This window comes from Archocentrus centrarchus, chromosome 15, assembly GCF_007364275.1.
Source record: "Archocentrus centrarchus isolate MPI-CPG fArcCen1 chromosome 15, fArcCen1, whole genome shotgun sequence".
In the NCBI taxonomy this organism is placed as follows: Eukaryota; Metazoa; Chordata; class Actinopteri; order Cichliformes; family Cichlidae; genus Archocentrus; species Archocentrus centrarchus.
Window position 1 is genome coordinate 9,672,855 of NC_044360.1, and position 22,522 is coordinate 9,695,376.

The 22,522-nt window shown below is 38.9% G+C and overlaps 1 protein-coding gene across 18 annotated transcripts in view; it reads left to right on the forward strand.

Moving 5' to 3' along the window:
- Nucleotides 1-22,522, forward strand: part of camk2g2 (calcium/calmodulin-dependent protein kinase (CaM kinase) II gamma 2) — an 89,511-nt gene that overhangs the window by 20,373 nt on the left and 46,616 nt on the right. The gene's annotated exons all lie outside the window — the stretch shown is intronic.

Genomic DNA, 22,522 nt, shown 5'->3' on the forward strand with positions numbered 1-22,522 from the left:
TGTGGCCTCAGATTAGCTCAAGAACAGTGCGTAGAGAGCTTCCTGGAATGGGTTTCCAATGGGTGAGCAGCTGCAGCCAAGCCTTACATCACCAAACGCAAAGCAAAGCACCAGATGCAGTGATCTGAAACCACTGGACTCTAGAGCAGTGGAGACCTGTGTTAATTTTGACAGCAAATTTTGATTTAGTTTTAGTCATAGTCTTTTGGCGATAATGTATTTTAGGTTTAGTCATAATTTAGTCATCTGAATAGTTTTAGTTTTAGTCTAGTTTTAGTCAACTAATTAGCCTAAGAATATAGTCGACTAAATCTACAGTCAATTCAGTCAACTAAAATATAAAGGGTGTAAAATGTAAATGCTTTTTCTTCATTTCACTTGAATTAGTCATTATACACACTTACACGAAATTAAACATTTATTAAAATTTATGGAATATTATTAATAAAATTATTAACTGCCCTGCACATTATAGCGTTTCACCTGCTTCCCACACACCTGATCAGTAACACCACCTTACTGAGATAATATGAGCATTTTACAGCAGGACATGCTCTGAAAGATACAGGGAAGTGTTCAGGACTAAGATTAGGAAAGGCTAATCCACCGCGGTGTGGTGATTTTCTCTCAAACGCTAAACTGGGGAAAACACTTTACCCTGCATGACATTAAAATGCTTACCTGGGTGACTGGCCTGCAGATGTTACTTAAGATTTGTCGTGTTTTTACCCGAGATAGTCGCCCCACATGGTTTACACATCGTTTTGTTTGTCACGATGTCAAAGGAGAAATGTGTCCATACATCGGTTCTTCTCTTTCTCCCTGCTGACATTATTTACATAACTTCGTTCTATCAGAAGTAACGACAATTCACAGGCTAGTCTGGCCTTCCCGGGTTTAGATCAAATTTGTGCAACTGTGCGTTTGATTGGATGATTTCCTAACTTGTCCCGCCCTGTCACAAAATTAAATCAGTTCTGATTGGTGCCATCCCCACCAAGCATTTTCGTCTCATTTGTTGACAAAAGTGTCAGTTCATTTCGTCATCATTTTTATTCTTTTAGGTAGATTTTATTTAGTTATCGTCTCGTTTTCATCATGAAAAAAAGGGTTGTTGACGATAGTTTGTCAACGAAATTAACACTGGTGAAGACGTATTCTCTGGAGTGAGGAATCTGTGTCAAGTGTAAAGTTTGGTGGAGAGGGGTTGTGGTGTATGGTGGTTCTTCAGGAGTTGGGCTCGGCCCCTTAGTTCCAGTGAAAGGAACTCTTAATGCTTCAGTACACCTAGATATTTTGGGCAATTGCATGCTGGGGAAAACACTTTACCCTGCATGACATTAAAATTGTGGGAACAGTTTAGGGATGGCCCCTTCCTGATCCAACATGAATGTGCAAAAATTCCCATAAACACACTCCTAAACCTTGTGGAAAGCCTTCCCAGAAGAGTTGAAGCTGTTATAGTTGCAAAGGGTGGGTCATCATCATATTAAACCCTATGGATTAAGAATAGGATGTCGCTCAAGTTCAAAAGCATGGTGAAGGCTGATGAGTGAATACTTCCGGTGATATATGTGGAGGTCTGTTGCACAAAAAAAAATATCACTGTACACACAGGCAAAACATGTTGGAAAGATCGATTTACTGACAACCTGCACTGCACCCTTGAATTCGGGTGGGTTGTGAGGTTGGAGACAGTGTTAAGTAGGTGGGAGAGGAAAATGGGAAGCCCTTAAAGCAGTTGGACAGCAAACAGATGAAGTCACCTTAAAAATATTTTAGGTATGGCACAGAGGGAAGGTTTGTGAATAGCTCAGCCAGTTATGGTGGCTTTTTGATATTCATCCTGCCAAATTAGACTTTTTTATGAGCTACATATTTCTAAACACTGTTATTTCTTGCCTCATTTAACTTCTTTCATCACATTTCACCCTCATTTCAGTTAGTAATCTCCTCTTTAAAGTTGGTTATTTATCCAGGCAGCAGACAGTTGACTCTACAACACACCACTTTGCGTATCTGATTATTCTATTGGTGTATGGTTTTGACTGTTCATTTTACAAGATGCAAACCAGGCATAACCAGGAAACCACTCTGATATCTCACTTTAAATGCAGAAACAAAGCACACAAACACGCATGTGCACACACAGCATAGGGATCTCTGTAAATATTTGTTCACCTTTGTTATCATTATCTCCATTTACACTTAGGGTTCTTTGACCAAGGCTGCTATTTTCCCAGGACGAGGATGTTTGACCAGCGACACAGATGTACACACCCACAGTAGATCACAATTACACATAGTCTATTGTGCTATTTTCTGTTCACTGCCTTTTCAGTGCTGTCTGTTTAATAGTAACAAATGGCACCTGTCTGCAGTTTCTTGGCCAAGTTAAAATCATTAAATAATCCCCACTTAAATCAGCTCTGTAGTTCCAACAACAGTTTGTTGTACTCTAATAAAGGTGTTCAGTGGAGTCGAGTGTGCAGCCACATCGTTTGGCTGAAGTGTGTCCTCCTTTCTACTGGCACATCACCGGCACAGTTATTTCGTTTGTGTCTGCTTCCAAGGTTACAATCAAAACAGCCTTTCATAATAAAAGCATCCTCACAATAAAAGTCCTATTCAGGGCCCGCTGCCTTGACACACTTGTGTGGCGGTGTGAGTGATGGTGGCTTTGTGAAGGCTTTAATGGAATGAAGCACTCAATCATCTGTGAATTATAATTACAAATGAGCTGCTATAATATCAGAGAATTTTATGTCACCACTTAGCACTTACAATGATGCTGTGAAATCGTATCATTTTAGGTTAAGAATAGTAACTTGTATATTTCTGTTATTATAATTTGCTAAAATTAAAGAAACTTTGTGCAAGTTTTTGTCCAGGTCATAATCTCTTAATCACTTTTATCCTGCAGCACAAGTTTTTAATTGTGGCAACAGCTTGCAATATTTAAGCAATATGTGAATTTAACAGTGATTTCAGTCACTGGCAAGTGGCTTGTGCAGCTACTATGAAAACACACGGATGGAAACATGATAACAGCACAGTTAACTCATTGTTTACACATCACATTCTTGATCTTTCCACAGACAGCAAACTACACATATTCCACAAACTCCATTCATCCATTTATTTTATTAACTACCTATCCAGTTCAGGGGGACTAGAACCTGTCCCAACTGTTATAGAGTGGGAGGTGGGGTACACCTTCCAAAGGGTACCAGTCTTTCACAGGGCTAAGGGCCAATATATGCTCGCTGCATCGATTGCTTCACATGCAAACAGTGGCATCGTCACAGCCCTGTAAGCATTTATACCAGCACCAAGGGAGCAAGTACTTGTTGCAGTATTCTCCTGAACAATAGGTGTCCCCACTCAGACAAAATCTCCACCTCAGTGATGGTATAGGAGGAAAAGAAGTCAAAGTCAGAAGTCAGAGTTTTTCCGAGAAAGTACTGATGTATCATTAAAATGGTTGTTAAAAATAGGCACAATCATACACTCATGTCTGCAACCCAGCTGAAGCAGCAGCAAAACCTGTGCAAGATTACAAAAGGGTAGAAAAATTGAGAGGTGCACAACCGCTCGAAATAACACCAAAGTGCGACTATAACGCAGACAGACAGACCAACATTCACGCTTGTATTCACGCATACATCCAATTTAGAATGACCAATGAACCTAACATGCAGGTAGCCAGAGTGACTTAACTGACCAGCTCAATATCCCAGAATTTTCATTGAATTGATGCTCTGCTATATGAAAAAGTGTTAAAAAGTGTTCCTTTAATTTTTTTAAGCAGTATATTTAGATGCCCAATTACTTTTTGGGGGGCAGTGTGACTTCACTTTTTTTCACGTCTACTGAAAGGATTGCCAAAACTTACATGCTGGATAGCTTTCTTCTCTGATCCATTATTATAAAAGATTAGTAATATTAAGAACATTAGTTTAGGGTCACTGGACAAAAATGATGAGATCATGATGCAGCACTAATGACAGGATTTTCTCAGTTCAAATAATATGGAAGTGAAGGTTAAAAGGGGATTCTGCACGATACCAGAAAACCTTTATATAACAAACATCTCCTTTTTTTTTTTTTTTTTCTTTTGGAAATGGAATTATTGGTTTTTTGATGCAGCACTTGCAGTTTTAAATGGATTGCTTTGAAAACTGGATGACATTCAAGGTAAATGTCTTTGATGATCCTCACCTATCATTGTCTACAGGTGTATTTTTATAATAGCTTAACATGCTAACAGTTGTACCATGCCTACAGGCAGCAACACTTGGAAAACTTTCCCATTGGGACTTTTTGTCAGACAGGTGCTGCAAAACATGGTTACATTTTTGAAAGGGTGTATTTTAAACCAGTGCTTGATAATTTCCCAAATCTGCCCAAACTGCAGCTAAACAAAAAATAATATATAATGGAAAGTGGTCTGGTAGAATGGTCTAACACTAGCCAGAAGAATGGACTGGGGACTTCAATGCCTATGCATGTAAAAAAATAAATAAATAAAATAAAAACGAGAGGACTTCAACCCTCATAGTGCCATTCTGCTCTTCTCAGTGTCGAGCTGACCAGGGTAAATGAGAAATATTTTCTGTTTCTATAAGCTTTCAATATAAGATATACTCAACTGTACAGCTGTGTGCCTTTTGCACACAATGTATTCTGTGACCATGGCAGACGGGTATCTTGTAATTGTTCTTGGTCAGATACCATGCAGGCTGCTGCCGTGTCCTGTATTGTTGTTTGACTCCTTTGCAAAGGCAAATTAAAACACACAAAGACAACCTGTTTGTGTGTCACTCAATTTATTTCAGATTTCTATGACACCAGTAAATGTCCAGTCACAAAGTTTATTGATTTTGGTTCAGCCTGTGAGAACAGTTTAATAAAACCTGAGCATGGATTGGATTATTAAACTGCAGCAAACTGTGTCTTTAATTTTAACTTGTGGGGTATATGTAAAGAGTAGGATGTGAAAATTATAACTCCTGGATTATGAGAAGCTAAAAAAAAGACTACTTTTTCTCTAGCTTACTATTATTAGTTTTTTTAGGATGAATGCGTTTATTTGTTATGATTGCCAAAACATTAGACCTGCTGTACCTTTCTTTGTCCATGTTTGTTTTGAAGGTCTATGGGTCTGTAAGGGTCTGTTACAAGTCAGATGTGAAAATTAGCCATACAAAAACCAGGAAGCACATCGGCAATGAGGGTTGAGGGATGTACTTCATAGTCTGATCATCCTTTTGTCCCCGTGTGGCAATGGCCAATAGCATTGCAGCCAAGCCGGGTTTACATGCATTCATTAGAATCATGCTGTCCACCTTTCATAATGTACAATATGTGATTAATGATTTATGCTGACCTTAAATGGACAGATGTCAATCAAATGGCTAAAACGGTATTAAGTGGTTACATTTGCCTGCCTCTTTACAATTTTTCTTTTAATCTCACCTCACACCTGCTTCTTCTCCACTCACCCCGTGCCCTTTCTGAACATAGTGGAGTTATTCACCGACAGCACCTGATAGGGATAAAATTAACGAGAGTGCATCTCTCCAATTATAGTCACATTATACCCAAAATAGCCACCCCGCACACATGAATAAATCTGTGTATGAACTTGTGTGTGCTCCTGCACACTCTCAGACATGTCAGTGTTGCAAGTGTCAGTTGTATGTGGAGATGCAACTTGAAACTACAGCAAGGCAGGTTCAATTTATTATGAATCCTATAATAATGTTAATAGTAATACATCAGTCGGGCAATGACCATTGATCATGTTCATAATTGTCACGAAATTGATGCCCAGCATAATTCTCCAACACCACAACCCTAATGAGGATTTGACATTACTTGACTATCAAACAGTCATTGCTAATTGATCACTTTGCATAGTCTCACAATGAAAAATGGGAAGAGCTATATAAAAGTAAATATCAAATGGAAGTCATAAAAATTCCAGTACATCAGCTGTCCTTGTTTAAGCCTCACTATTGTTTCTGTCTTTTTAATGGCAGCGCCTCCAGAAGGGGGGCAGCATGGCCACAGTTCACCTATCTCCCCATGTTTGTTCTGTTTGTCTTCTTGGATGGGTGTTCTGTTAACTGTAATTTCCCCATTGTGGGATCAATGAAGTATCATCATCATCATAAATAAGAGGCTACAAATTAAACTGTAAAGTTAGTTTCAGGCCCTGCAGCAATTGGATTAGGTATACGGTTAGCATAAATTAATGCATTGTACAGATAGAGCTGACGGATTTGTCAGTGGAATGATTTTATTGGCCGATATTAGCCATTTGCCAATCGATCAGCATTTGTAACACCAGTAAATGAAAATTAAAAATAAAAGTAGAAAACAAAAAGTTAACCCGCATTGATGTTGCATAGGTTATCCACCAGAGGGCACTGATTCAGCTTTAACGTTTGCAACACACACATTTGGAACCCCACAAATGTGAAAAACCAGCTGATCCCAGCGGAGTCAGGCAGACCATAAACAAATAAATACATAAACATAATTTTGAGTCCAAATCTGTGTGATGCTACAAGTCATTGGCATTGTCTTGTGTCCTGTACACTGTGTGCAGAATTATTAGGCAAGTTGTATTTGATAGGAGTCTTTTTATTATTGAACAACAACTATGTTCTCAATCAACCCAAAAGACTCGTAAATCTAAAAGCTTAATATTTTTGGAAGTTGGAGTGGGGTTTTTTAGATTTGGCTATCTTAGGAGGATATCTGTTTGTGCAGGTAACTATTACTGTGCAGAATTATTAGGCAACTGAATAAAAACCAAATATGTACCCATCTCACTTGATTATTTTCAACAGGTAAACCAATATAACAACAGAAAATTTAGAAATAAACATTTCAGACATTCAAAAACAAAACCAAAAACAAATCAGTGACCAATATAGCCACCTTTCTTTACGATGACACTCAAAAGCCTTCCATCCATAGGTTCTGTCAGTTGCTTGATCTGTTTGCGAACAACATTGCGTGCAGCAGCCACCACAGCCTCCCAGACACTGTTCAGAGAGGTGTACTGTTTTCCCTCCCTGTAGATCTCACATTTTATGAGGGACCACAGGTTCTCTATGGGGTTCAGATCAGGTGAACAAGGGGGCCATATCATTATTTTTTCTTCTTTTAGACCTTTACTGGCCAGCCACACTGTGGAGTATTTGGATGCATGTGATGGAGCATTGTCCTGCATGAAAATCATGTTTTTCTTGAACGATACCGACTTCTTCCTGTACCACTGCTTGAAGAAGGTGTCTTCCAGGAACTGGCAGTAGGTCTGGGAGTTGAGCTTCACTCCATCCTCACTCTCATTTCATCAGTCCATAAAACCTTAGAAAAATCAGTCTTAAGATATTTGTTGGCCCAGTCTTGACCTTTTATCTTATGTTTCTTGTTCAAAGGTGGTCATTTTTCAGCCCTCCTTACCTTGGCCATGTCCCTGAGTATTGCACACCTTGTGCTTTTTGATACTCCAGTAACGTTGCAGCTCTGAAATATGACCAAACTGGTGGCTAATGGCATCTTGGCAGCTTCACGCTTGATTTTCCTCCATTCATGGGCAGTTATTTTGCGCCTTTTTTTTCCAACACGCTTCTTGCGACCCCATTGGCTATTTGCCATGAAACGCTTGATTGTTTGGTGATCACGCTTCAAAAGTTTGGCAATTTCAAGACTGCTGCATCCCTCTGCAAGACATCACACAATTTTTGACTTTTCAGAGTCCGTCAAATCTCTCTTCTGACCCATTTTGCCAAAAGAAAGGAAGTTACCTAATAATTTATCACACCTTATATAGGGTGTTGATGTCATTAGACCACATTCCTCCTCATTACAGAGATGCACATCACCTGATTTACTTAATTGGTTGTTGGCTTTCAAGCCTATACAGCTTGGAGTAGGACAACATGTATAAAAAAGATGATGTGGTCAAAATACTCATTTGCCTAATAATTCCGCACACAGTGTATATGATAAATAAGCCAAATATGTTATGAGCACAGTTAGATGAACTAGACCAGTCAGAAGTCTTCGACTAGCCCATTAGCCTGCTGCTGAAGGGAGCTTAGAATAGCCCAGTTTGTATTTATTTTTATCTTTCCTTAGAAAGATGCTTGGAATCCCAAAAGATCCTCAAAAGATCACCCTCTCCAAAATAACATACTCTTTGCATGGTAGGACAGAATGACTCTACATAAAATCTGTGATTAAAGTTGTTTAAATTTTAACATCTTGTGGCAGGTGTGTGCTGATCCATTTAACTCACCACTTTTTTTTTCTCTTTTTTTTCAAAAGGCAAGCTTTCAGATTTGTATTGTAGAAAATAATCTGCTTTGTTTTTGGTGGCTCTTTTCTTTTAAGGAAATGCCAGCTTCTGGCAGCTACAAACAAATAGCAGTATTTGGGAAATAGCCAGTCAAATTGCAGGATGGCAAAAGGCAGTCAATCCCACTTGGCATCAGATTTGTGTTTTCTGCTTTCATCGCCAAAGGCTTAGGCATACATATTGTTGTTTACCCACACTCGAGACACTTGACATTAAGAGAAATGCTGTTCCTTTCTACATGGCAATCTCTGGGGTAAAAACACTAAAATACCAGTTTTAAACATTTCTATCCAACTACTGACCTTTTGAAATTGTAGAACAAAACTAAATGTCAGGAATTAAAGCAGCATTATATTAACTTAAAATACACATACCATTAACAGCACACTGTTCTGACCTCATGGCCCATCACTTCTATATACATTTTTTTTTTAACAGTATTTTTACCTTCAGATTAGTGGGCTCAGTATGCTTTTACACACCATTTTTCAGGGTCAGTTGCTTCTTATCTTTTCCCCTCTTGAAAACAGCTAGATGTTGAATAGCACGCCCGAATCATCAAGTTGCAGACTACTGGGCACACAGATGTTTAATGGGCACTAGCCACCTTGATTGGAGGGCCAGGCTTTTTTAAAATATTATTTTGACCTAGTTTACTGCATATATGCACAGAATAGTTAGTGGTCTATAAAATTGTTTGTTTGCTACTGACAACTTCAGACTAGCTGTTAATCTAGTTTTTGCACTGATTTCAGGTATGAAATCAGATTCAAGCTCGCACATCAGGTTTTTGAGATACCCATCATTGATGTTTTGACACTTGAATATCAACACAATGTTTGAAATTTTAACTATTTCCCACCAAAATTGTTTTATTGTCTTTATTCTGAAAACAAACCAGAAGATGATACCAAAGACGCGTTAAGGCATATTTCTGTCAATTCAGCTAACAAAAAAAAAACACTGACGTCGCCCCAAATTTGGTGTAATAATTGGAGTGACATTCTGGCACCTATTAACTGTTATGCTTTTAACATGTTATTCACAAGATTAGTACAATTCTGTGCTCTGTGAATACCAAGAAAATTCTGGACAACCTGCATGAATGCTTCCCATTATTCTGATTCAGTTGGCTTCAATTTCAGGATTTCCTTCATTTTGGCTTCACTTTTCTCAGGACCAAACTTATTTCTTAAAGTCTGAAAAATGCATCGCCACTTCTGTTCAGTCATCGTAGTTGTCCAGTACTTGGGATATCGTAACTAAAAACAACGAGATCTGAGTGATGAAAACAGTTTTCAGATTTGGAGTCAGCAAGTAAAATTTGTTCAAGTACAGGTGAAAGAATCCAAGTAGCAAAATGCTTGTTGGCCAGTGTTGTAACTCTCCCACTCCCAGTGGCAGGTATAAAGTAGAGCACTAAGAACTTTTCTCGTGGTCACGCGCACATTCAGGATGTGTCTTGTTAGCAAAGCAATAAACAAATACATTTTTAATGTGTTCTCATAAAACTTCATCAGTATCAAGAGGTCTTTGGAGCTTGTAGAGGAGAGAGAAGCTACTGTATTCATTCAATGAGATGTATACCAACTTTTTTTTAACTAAAATTTAAGAGAAAAGCAAAAACAAAAAGGTTTGGGTTTTTTTTGTTTTTTTTTTCCCCTTGGGTGGGCCTCCAGCTTTGCCTCTTCAGTACCCATTGGATAATCCAGCCCATTTCACTGTATTTCACTTATATTCTATATGTCCATAAAGATAAGAGGAAGAATTTTTTCCACCTAGATGAAACTACTTCCTCCCCATTCCCATTTATATGTAGCATATTTCATTGCTTTTAATGAGGCCGGTCTGGCCTTTGCTTTGGTCTGCAGCATTGCATGGCTTCTTTATTTTTGCCTGCAAAATCTCTCACATGTGCCTTGTCTACAAAGTATCATCATTCAGGTTTAAGTCACTCTGACCCACAGGTTGCTCCCGGTCGTTTCAGATTTTGTTCTTAACATAAATCAAATGTTTATATCTTGAAATGTGCTGAAGCCCAAGATAAGCATGAATGTATGAGAACAAGACTTGTTCAGTTCATTTCTGTTCTCAGATGTAGGATTAAAAAACAGCAGTGCAGTATTCTAAGAGTGTTTCTGTGTGTGTTGGGATCTGAGAGATATCAGAGTAGCTCAGCCAAAACATGTAGTGACACACTGTGTATCCTTCTTTCCCTCATTTTGTTTTTTCACTGTAACAACAACGTCTGTTCTGTATTATGTTCTTTGCGTGAAAGGAAAATGTCTTTAGCTGGTGTGTATGAATTACTGTGTGTGTTAAGTTCAGCCACTATATGAAGGCTAAACAGACCTTAGTTGACCTGCTGGCAGAGACCATTAACATCAGGTTGCTGTGCACCATTGTGAATGGAGTCTGTGTCTCCCTGCCAGGACCCCATACAGCGTTTAGTTTGAAAAGTTCTCTTTGACCAACTTGGATAACAACTATGACACCAGCTTCTACTTGTTTAAATTTCCTTCTTTGAGAAACTTGGGAAACTTGCAGAAGGGGGTATAAACTCCTAAAAGCTGGAGGAGTTTAACAGCATGGGGAGTGGCACATTTATCATGTATGCAGTAACACTAGAAAGGTTTTGAGGTGGAATGAGGTTATTTGTCTGAAAGGATTTGGGGAGGTCTTTTTTTTAACCAGACAAACACAGAACATTTTCTCTGGCTGGTTGGTGAGTGTGCTGTCACTGGCCATTGCCTTAATTCTTCATGGCATAGATTTACAAGGTGCTGGAAACATTCCTCAGATATTTTGGTCCATATTGACATGATGGCATCACATGGTTGCTGCACAGCCATGATGCATGATCCCAAAGGTGCTCTATCAGATTAAGATCTTACCACTGTGTAGGCCATTTGAGTACAGTGAACTCATTGTCATGTTCAAGAAACCAGTGTGAGATGATCTTTGTGACATGGTGTGTTATCCTGCTGAAAGCAGCCATCAGAAGACATTGTCATCACAAAGGGATGGACATGGCCAACAACAATACTTGGGTAGGCTGTGGCATTTAAACATTGCTCAAATGGTACTAAGGGGCCCAAAGTATGCCAACAAAATATCTCGCTCATCATTATACCACCATCAGCAGCCTCATCCATTGATACAAGGCAGGATGGATCCATGCTTTCATCTTGTTTACACTAAATACTGATCCTACCCTCTGAATGTTGCAGCAAAAATGGAGCCTTATCAGACCAGGCAATGTTTTTCCAGTTTTCTGTTGTTCAGTTCTGTTGTGCCTGTGTGAACTGTAGCCTCAGTTTCCTGTTCTTAACTGACAGGAATGTCACCCACTGTGGTCTTCTGTTACTGTAGCCCATCTGTTTCAAGGTTGTACATGTAGTGCATTTAGAGATGCAGTTCTGCATAGCTTGGTTTGTAACAAGTGGTATTTGAGTTACTGTTGCTTTCCTATCAATTCGAAGAACACTGGCATCAACAAGGCCTTTTTTCATTCAGAGAACCCCTCCTCACTGGATATTTAATCTTTCAGGCCATCCTTTGTAAACCCTAGAGATGGTTGTGTGGGAAAATCCCAGTAGATCAGCAGTTCCTGAAATACTCAGACCAGCCCATCTGGCACCAACAACCATGCCACATTCAAAGTCACTTAAATTCTCTTTTTTCCCCATTCTGATGCTCAGTTTGATCTTCAGCATGTCGTCTTGACCTAAATGTACTGAGTTGCTATCGTGTGACTGGCTGATTAGATATTTGTATTAATGAGCAGTTGAACAAGTGTACCGTACAACATGGTTAGAGAGTCTATATCCTAGCTACACATGAAGCCCTTAAAAAAATTGGCAGTTGTCCAGTCTTAACCAGCTGTTGGTGTCTCAGATTGGTTAGCAAAGAGATTGGTAATTAGCAGTTATGGTCTGTTTGCCAAAACAAACAAAACAAAAATACTGCTGTCAGTTGCTGCCCATGTTACTTTTGGATTTGCATATCCCAAGTGGGAAGTATACAAGTGAGTTACCCAGTCAACCAGAGCCTGGAATGTGAGATGGGAGACAAGTTTTGTATGTGGACAAGGTTTAAGGCTTGTTTCTTTTTTTTTTTTTTTTTGGCATTTTGCTCTTGCCTGAGTTCTGCCAGTGCACTAGGTCAGTCTCTGGGGTCCAGTAGAGCAGAGCTGGTGTCTGTCTGTGTCTAATTAGCATGGTGCAGAGGCGGATGAAAAAAAGTGGCTAATCAAGAGTGAAGGGTTTTGAGGACGGGGTGCATTTCTGACTGCCCTTTTAGCAGAAAGAGAATGGAGAATTAGAAACACCAGATACTAAAGTTATTTGTGTATAGCTGTATACAGTATAATCATACTTTGAATTTCATAACACTCACAGCTAACATTTCCATTATTTCTAAAATATCTTTCTTTCCCCCATCTTCATCATGTGCCCCTTAATGTAGTTACATCATTCCACTGTTGACTTTGAGTAGACGACGTGATCCGTATTGTCCTACTGACACAACACTGACCTCTCACAGCGACGAGACGTCTGACTGGAGTCACTTGTTGATGCAGGAAGCTAAGAGAGCGTCTAAAATCAGTGTCAGAAATTTGCCTCTGCCAGTTTTTTGGGGGTGTCTCTGTACATTTCTGTCAGTCTGTCTCTGCTTCTGGTTCTCTGTCTGGCTCACTCTCTGTCTCACTGTGTTCTGTCTCTCTGCTTGGTGATGCAGGGCGGGCCGGGTCAGTGTGATTCAAGGCTGTAAGCCGGAGGAGGATTGGATCTATTTATAGGCTTGTCTGCTCTGGGCCACACTGACCCAAAGTCTATGTCTCTTTTCTTTCTGTCTACTGAGTTCTGTCAGCCTGCCATTCAGTTAGCTCATCATCAGTTGGTCTACTCTTAAATAGGAAAATAATGCCTTCCAGAGATTAACAAGCTTAGTCTCTTTAAAAGCAGCTGCGTCTTTGAGAGACACTTATTTTTCATTGATCAGCTGATTGGCTTGTTTGCAAAATGCAAAAAGAAAAAAAAATCTGAATTAATTAATTACCAAAATAGTTTTTGATTTAAAAACTCTACTGAATAAAGCAGTTGTTGAGTTGCATTCTTTAATCAGTCTATTCCTTGTTTGTTGAATTTGTCTACAATACATGCTTAAACTGGTTATTTGGTTATCTGAGCCACTTAATAAATTATATTAAAATATATTAAAATAAAAGGTCCCAGTCAATTGACTGTACTTATGGTACAGTCTATGTTTTGTGTAAAAGAAGCTGCTGGCTGTATATAAGAACTTCAAGAGGATTAGTCAAGTCCACATTCCTTTTGTCAGTGATTTAGTCGTGTTTATGTGGACTGTAAATCATAAAAATCATTTAGTCCCATTCATGCAGACTGTAAATCATAACCAGCAACAATAGAAAGTCTGGAGGATCAGCCAATAAATTTAGACTGAATGATTCAGTGCTCTTTGGCACTTTAGCTTTTTAAGATTTATATAATGTCAGCAACATTTGCGGGAAACCAGGGCTTCTTCCTTTTTCTTCATATTGAGTGAAAAATGCAAAGGCTGCTTGATCTGCCAACCTTTCCATCTGCCAAATAGAGCTGACTGTGGCTGAGGACGTCTGTCGTGCAGAAGACCCTGACACAGCTCATTGACTAGCCCTGAGATATATTCATTTTACTGGCAAAGAAGGGTCTCACTGGAACCCACAGATGGCACAGAGTGAACAGGAAGATATTGTGAGACTGACTTAGGGTGATGTGTGAAATGAGTGTGCGTTCAGTTTTGACAAAAGATAGGGTAGGAATTGGTCAGTCACACACCTTGACCACTTGCAGTATTGGTCGTGTGGGTCCTAGTTTCAAAGTAGCATGACCACCATAGCAGGGTGATTCAATAACAGTGATGTTAGCATTTTAGGCACTGGTATGTTTTTGGAGCCAGAAGTCACCATATTTGGACGAGAGGGTAGAGTGCTGTCCTGTCAGCTAACACTAGCAAGCTTGGTTAACAGGCTGATTTCATAAACTCTAATGGTGCCACTCACAACCACAGATGCCTGCTAATTAATGCAGAATAACAGTCTAATTAAATGCCATAATTTCACTCATCAAATTCATCAAAGCTAAAGCACAAATTTATTGGAAGTTATGAACCACACGAACCAAGTTATATTTGTCAGAGAATTTCATCAAATTCTCAAAAAAGCATCAGTACCACAAACACACTTGAGATATCAATGTTAATGACTCAGCTAAGGTGACATCTAGGAGAGTGATCAATTACAGCTGCCTTTGCATGTCAGAAACATGTCAGAAAAAAGAGTTGTAAACATGCTTTTTAATGTAATTTAGTTGGGAATTTTAGCTCCCTTTTTGAGCCAGCCTCAAGTGGAAATGAAAGGGACTGCCTGAGGATGTAGAGTACTGCTTGAGGCAGACCAGATTGGCAAAGGATGAGAACATGTAGAAACTCAGGTGGGCACATGATAATCCAGATTATTTGCAGATCTTTTCGTTGTCATACCTCCTGTTCACCTTGCCAACTTCAGACCCAGTACAACACTCTGATTACTATTTGCACAGGATTACTATTAACAGAGGACTTCATACTGTATGATTTCAAAATGATACCCTATAGACCCAACATTAATGTTAATAGGATGACACATAACCTTTGAGCCTTACCAAATGCTGCCATTTTAGGCTTAAGGTTTCCACTTTCACATAGCCCCTTCACTCCTTTGCCGGAATAAATGTGGCTGCTGACCAGGATATGCCAAACATCATTTAGGTTGTTTGTTTCAGGACAGTAAAATTAGAGCATCCAAAAGTGGTCTGTATGGATTTAGGTTGTGTTGTTTTGCATGTTGGTTTGTGCACAATGAAGCAACAAGGCTGAGAGCCATGCTTTTAGTTGTGCTTGCACCCTTTCCATTGACTTGACTGTAGCTTCGCTAAAGGCTTCAAATGGAATTGCGAGGTTGTGTAATGGCTTTGTCGAGTCAAAAAATGTGTGTGTAACAACAACCCATACACACACGCTACTTACAGTAAGTGTAAGTACACAATGAGAAACAAAAAACAAATGTAGAAAACTGCTTCCGTGGCCTCTGCTTTACCTTTCACAGTTTAGCATGTTGAACCACAGAGAGTCAGATATCTGAGTTCCTAACTACAGTAGTTTCTTGATGCATAAACTTTAGAAACATAGTAGCTGTTTATGAATAGTCTAAGTAGGGGCTCATCATGCTAGTATCTAGTGATGGTATAATGAGGCCCCATGAATGTGTCGAATCTTTGCAGCCAACCGATTCGCCAAAAGCCTGATCACACGAAGCCCCGTTTAACAGCTCATTTCAGAGTACTGACATCTGCTGGGCATTTGATGCACAGCAGTCCTGCTGTTCTGTTACATGTTGATTGGTGGATCTTTTAGCATAATTATGCAATTATTATGCCAAAATCTCCATTTGAGGTACTGTAAAACCAGATTTAAAAAATCTATGCGGATCATGGCATATCTAAGTGGTATAGTAATAAGGTATATAGGTATAAGGTATATATAGACAGTGTGTGGTGTGTTTGTGGATAAACAGTTACAGGAAGTGCTTGGGCGGAGGTGGGGTGCTTTATTAATTTTTTATTCACGAATAAAAAAAAATTGACAGTGTTGGGGCTCAGGCGAGTCCTTCTTTTTTGTATAACTTCCACAGCCTTAGAAAACACTCTGACAGAAGACTGAAGACACAGGGGCTAATTTGTACATGACACAGGTGCTTCTGATTATGCCGCAGTAACAGTGGATCAGACTCAGGTCACCCAGAACACTTCCTCTATTTCCCGCGTCTTTTTCAGCCACTCAAATCACATAATGAAGCAGTCACGTGATTTCAGAAAACGAGGCCTCGTTTGGCTTTTGTCACTTGATTTTCTCAAAAACTGTATGGGCCTCGACACAGGCTTCATTTGGACACGCCCCCTTTTGCTCAGCACAGGACTTGGGGCTTTAGTAGAAGACATAACATCACTACTAATATCCAACTGTGCTTAGGGAGCAGGTTGTCATGTTTGCTCCAGTCAGCTGATGAAGAACCATTGTGATGTATTGTTGACTAAGGCTGCAGGATCTCTGCCAGTGTTGATGGAACTGCAAACTGACATTCAATATTTAAATACTGGTAGTGACTGACAGACATAATCTTGATAATATGAGAAACCTATGACATGCATACAGTGACTACATGGGAAGCTACTTGGATCACATTTGTTATGAATCTGAAGACGGAACAAAAAGTCAGAGTCATGTTTGCCTGCTAGCCCTGGTGTTTACTCTAGTTATTGTATATATTAAAGTGTTATCAGTCTCCCGCCCTATGAGCAGAAGATAATTGATGTACATGGTCCAGGGAGTTTGGATCGTTCTTCAAAAAGTTAATGTATGCTGAAAGATGCCATCTATTCCATCCATCCATTCATCCACTCCTCCTGTCTGCTCAGAGCTTCTAGATGATAGAGTAATAAGTGGAGGGCCGGCTGGATAAATGAATATGATGATGTGCCGTACCGTCAGGCATCACTCAGTCCAATTGGGCTAAGTGCTGTGTGCTTTTCACTTTGGAGCCGACACTCTGATATCACAGCATCTCTCTGGGAAGCTGTCAAAAGGGTGGGCTTGCATATGGAAGAGGGTGGGGATGGTAAACTCTGGGGGTTTGGCTCGATGGTAGAACAAACTTGCTCACAACTTCTTACTCCTGATTCATCATTAAGGCTTGTGCCAATGTTAGTGTTTTAGTCATCCATGGTATTTGTTTCTCTTTGTGCTGATTTTATAGTAAAAAATGTATAGTATCATAATGTGTAGTAGTATAATTTATAATAAAGATTAATATTTTTAATGTAATGGTGTGTTCTGATTGTGGGTAACTGTTTCCAGCCTGTACTCTGGGACTATGCTTCATCTGTTGGTAAAACTCATCCGCCCCCATTTTGTGTTTCTTTTTTTTTTTTTTAAATATAAAATTGTTTAGTTTGTTAATTTTTGTTTCTGCAGCTGAGTGGGACTCATGTAAGACAGTCGCTTTAACCTTGTGTTTCAAGTAGATTTCATGGTACCTAAACTGTCTGTTTAGGTCTTTGTAGAGTGAAGGATGGGAATGTTGCTTTGTGCAGGTGGGATTCTTAAATGGTTGAACAGTTGGCTTGAACAAGAAAGAGAGCTGGGTAGGAGCTCATCACAAGTGGTAGAAGCAGGAAAAAAACTCCGAACTCTTATTCTTAAGTCAGTTTATTAACTTCCTGGTTCCTAGTTACTCTGCTGTCTTAACACTGTCTTGTCGGTCCTCTCTGTTGTGTTATTGCTACACACACGTCTGAATTTATCTCCACTCACAGAGTTGCCTTTGCTGGTCTCATGGGAACTTTGTTTTTTTTTGGAATGGCAAATTAGCAAGGATACGTGATTGTTTCACTCCATATGCTTGAAAGACTAACAACATGCTGTTGACAGAGACTTTGTTCCAAGGCTGGATTTTTAGTTATTAGAGGAGTTGCACATGCCTTAAAAGACATTTTTGTACCTCTACAATAGTTCTATTTTTACTTAAACTGTCTATGACTTCACAGAATTAAATACACAAAGCATATGTTTTATCCAATTTAGAGGTACCAGAATTTTGAAAAACAGTGAATTCTCTAATTGCATAAAGTTTAGGTCCACTGTATCACTTTCTAAATCAGCCAGTGTCTCTTATTCATCACTTCTGATGACTTTTTGCTGGTTGTGGTGTTTCTAGAAAAAAAGCTGCCACTGCCTTCTGTATGTGACACATCATCTTTTGTCACTTCCTCTCCTTCAATCGTTTCTATAAAATTTGTCCTTTTGACAGCAGCTCCTCTCTCTCTCTCTTTTTTTTTTTTTTTTTTTTTACTGATACTCTTCAGTCAGTTTGCAGTGTTTCTAAGGAGACGGCTGCCAAGACTGTCTGCCGTCACAAGCGTAATAAGGCAGTCATCTCAGGCCAGCATTGAAAAATAGTCCTATTTTTGCAAGCATATCCAACTTCTAAGAATACAACCAGCCAAAATAGCCCATTATGGCTCTGAGAAGAAGGTTGTGGAATGTCTGCAGTTTGCTTTGATTTTCTTTTTTTTGTCCTCTGAACATGCTGGACTAATCAAAACTTGTGTGCCTGTGAAGTCTAAGCAAAAAGCATGGCTATTGAACTGAACAGGACAGGTACACACTGTGCATGCTGTGCAGGGACATGTAGGAGAAACACTGCAGCTGATTGTTTTTTGTTTTAGAGGTTTGGGGTCAGACTCGGTGTACTGTTTCCTCCCTTACTGTATTTTCCTGCAGTAGCTTGTTGCTGATGAGGGCAACAGATTTCACAAGAAATCCGTGTTTCTGGACCTTTATGCAGTTAAAGAAGAAGTGACAGAGGTTACACCTTCAAATCAACAAATAACCTAGAACAGTTTTCACTCTTTCTTTTTTTGTTTAAGTTAATGTTTGAAGGTCTTCAAAAAGTTTTGTATATGGATGATTTAAAGTGTATATAAAAACTCATCTAGCCTACATACATTCATAGAGAATTCAAAAGTAGTTTTACTGTCTTTAAAATGTATTTGTTTTATTATACAAAGAAAAAAATATTCTCATAAGGAATGGCTGCTGTTTTTTCTTGGTTTATCTATTTATCTTTTGGGTTTGAAGTATTCCTCAGTAAGTGGCAGCCCAGTTGTGTCTTATTTTGATGGTTTTTTGGTTTATTGTCTGGTCTTCAAAATGTAAAATAAGGTCCAAAGATATTGTTTGAAATTGTTTGTCAGATTGTCCAGAATTGTTCTGAAGATGTTCATGTTTAGATGATAGCACATAATCAATTATTGGAATTCATAATTATTTATGTTCTTTTCATTGGCATGTTGCGTAATTTACGAATCATTTCAGCACTGAGTCTCTCATAGCAGCTAAATAAAGTCCTGAAGACATCGCACAGCAGTTCAGCAACAGCAAATGATATTTTTTTTATATTGCATTGAATTGGCTGTATGTATGTAATACTAGCTTTCAACAATCTGTAAAAGAATAAAGTATTATTGCTATCATTTGTCTCTTGCTGTGAGTGCCAAGACAAATATAGAAGTGTAATTTGATTTCATAATATTTTGTAGGCATACAAGACCACAAATTTTGTATTTACATGGTAGCCACCAAATTGATTTTCCACTGACTCTATTGTCCCCTCGGTGTTTGCTGTGGAGGAAGGAAGTATTTCCTATTCACTTTTCCTGTAAGTGTTTTTCCAGCCTGTTCTGAGATTTGAACCAACTGAAGCCTTCTCTGACCTCTGAGATACTTCCACCCTATGACCTCGGCTCATTGATTACAACTTCATTAATATAGTTTTCTGGTAAAATGTGGAATTTCTGGATTTGATATCAGCTTGCACAGCAGACAGTTTACAGATTGTTCAAACCCAAGTGATTGACAGATGAACGTTTACACTATACTTTCCTTTAAAATCCCTATATGTATGATTGCTTCCATTTTCTGACTCATTTGGGTTAAACTCTTCATTTTCTCCTGACAGTAGAATCACCAAGAATATTTTTTGTCTTCTTAGGTTTCTTCTTCTCTGTCTTTGTGTTCCTCTTCCTCTTTTTCTCCTTTTGTCTTTCCTGTTTCTTCTTTTTTTCTTGTCTTAGATGCGTCACTCATTGCAAAAAAAAGTAATTGAAATAAAATGCAAGTCAGTCCATATTTCTGTCTGCTACCTTTTTAAAAAAATATAGTGTGTGAATTCAGTAGCAGCTACAGCTTTCTTTGCTGCTTTCCATCTTGGAGACTTTAATACATTGACATGTCATTAGTGTGACAACTTTTCCAATAGTCAAGTCTTATCAATGAAAATTAAAAATATGCATTAAAAAAGGTAGATGGCAATACAGTAATGGTAGTCGATGAGAGCACTTCATGCTGTTGCACCAGACGTTTTGTTTTGACCCTGTTGCTGTAGACTGTGCTCCATCACTATGTTGAAGGTATACACATACGTGTACACACTGAATTATGCATGAGAGTGCATGCTACAGCAGTTATCAGTATGTTTGCTCATTGAGGCTCTGTACACACGTACACAGGTATTTTGGAAAACATAATTTTTTCATCTACAAGTAAACAGCATTTAGGTCACTGAAAACTGAGCTTTGGAAAACTTTTTCCAGGGTGAGGAAAACTCAGAAACTATACCATTATTCCTGTTTTTAAAAAAAATTCTGTGATGCTCTAATACTTCCCAAAGCTTTGGCTGGACAATAATTAGGAAAGCCCACCGTGACTGCATTTTCGAGCCCTTAATATGGACAGTAGACCAAAAAAAACCCCATAATTTTAAGGGCTTTTGTTTGTTTAATTTGTGCATTAACATACACTCATCACCTCACTTTATCGAGTACACCTTGCTAGAATCGATTTGAACTCTCTTAATTCTTCATAGTGTAGGTTCAACAAGGTGCTGGAAACATTCCTCAGAGATTGCTCCAGATCTGTTGGTTGCGCATCCATGATCCACCACCCACAGAGACTCTACTGGATTGAGATCTGGTGACCGTCTAGTCATTTGAGTACAGTGAACGGATGTTCAAGAAACAAGTTTGAGATGCTTTGAGCTTTGTGACATGGTGGTGACATGGCACATTTTTGTAATCTTGTGTTGTTCAATGTTGGTGAGGATATAGTTGAGTAATTATCTTATTCTGTGGCCTGTGAACTGTTGCCACAATTTCCTGTTCTTAGCTGACAAGAGTGACACACACTGTGGTCTTCTTGCTGCTGTAGCCCTTCAAGTCAATTTATTGTGAGTTCAGAGATGCTTTTCTGCATACCTTGGTTATAACAAGTGATTTTTTTTTTTTTTTTTTTTAGTTAATGTTACTGCCTTCCAATCAATTCAAAGCAGTCTGGCCATTCTCTGACATCAACAAGACATTTTCACCCAGAAAACTGCTGCTCACGGGGTATTTTCTCTTTTCCAGACCATTCTCTGTAAGCTTTAGAGATGGTTTTGTGGGAAAATCCCAGTAGATCAGCAGTTTCTGAAATACTCAGACCAGCCCATCTGGCACTAACTACCATGCCACATTCAAAGTCACTTAAACTTTCTTCAGTATTCCAATGCTCAGTTTGAATTTCAGCAGGTCATCTTGACCGTGTCTACTTGCCTGATTTGCTGTCATGTGATTGGCTGATTAAATATTTGCATTAACAAGCTGTTGAAAAGGTCCATGTAATGACATGGCTGGTGAATATTTATTGATAGCTATTGATAGCCTATAGTGGCCAGAGTTATGCATAGAGTTGTACATAGTCTGTAGCTTGTGTTGCAAGTTGTGTTCTTTGAAGATGTTTGTCACACAGTGACAAAAAACAAACAACTCTTTTTTGCTATGAGGTTTATTTGATAGTAACCATAGGTTTATAAGAAGGATGGGCATAGGGAGATTTCAGTATAAATTCAACAAATGTTGCTAACCAAAACTGTACTAAGAATGTTGTGTTTATACAATATATGTTACAAAAATTTCATAGTTTTCCCCCCGATACTAAATTCAGAGGTTTTGGCCTTCTGTACAAAACAAGCATCTATTGGTGACAGAGATTTTCGACTTCAGTGGGAAGTTTTATTCAAGATACATCAAGAAAATAATCTATTAGAGAGTTTGAAAAGGGTGGTCAAACTAATATTTTTGAGATTAGGGATATCCAGTGTCTCACCCCCTCTGTCACACACTCAAACACACACAGAGGCCTCTGCACACACGTAAGCAGTCCCATCTGTCTCTTGAGACCAGCAGCTGGTTGGTGGCAGGAAAGCCCAGCATAAACTTGACCTTAGACCTCGCAACAGGACATACCATCCATTGTAGCTACTGTATCCGTACAACCAATCTGTCTGAAACATGCAGCTGCATACACACACACGCATGGACATCCTCCACTCGCCATTAGAATCATTATCTGGACACTGATTATATTAAGGCCAGACCCACAAGACTAATTTCACTAAGTGCAAAAAGCTTGTGCTTATTTTGCGTATGTCTGTGTGTGTACACTATACAG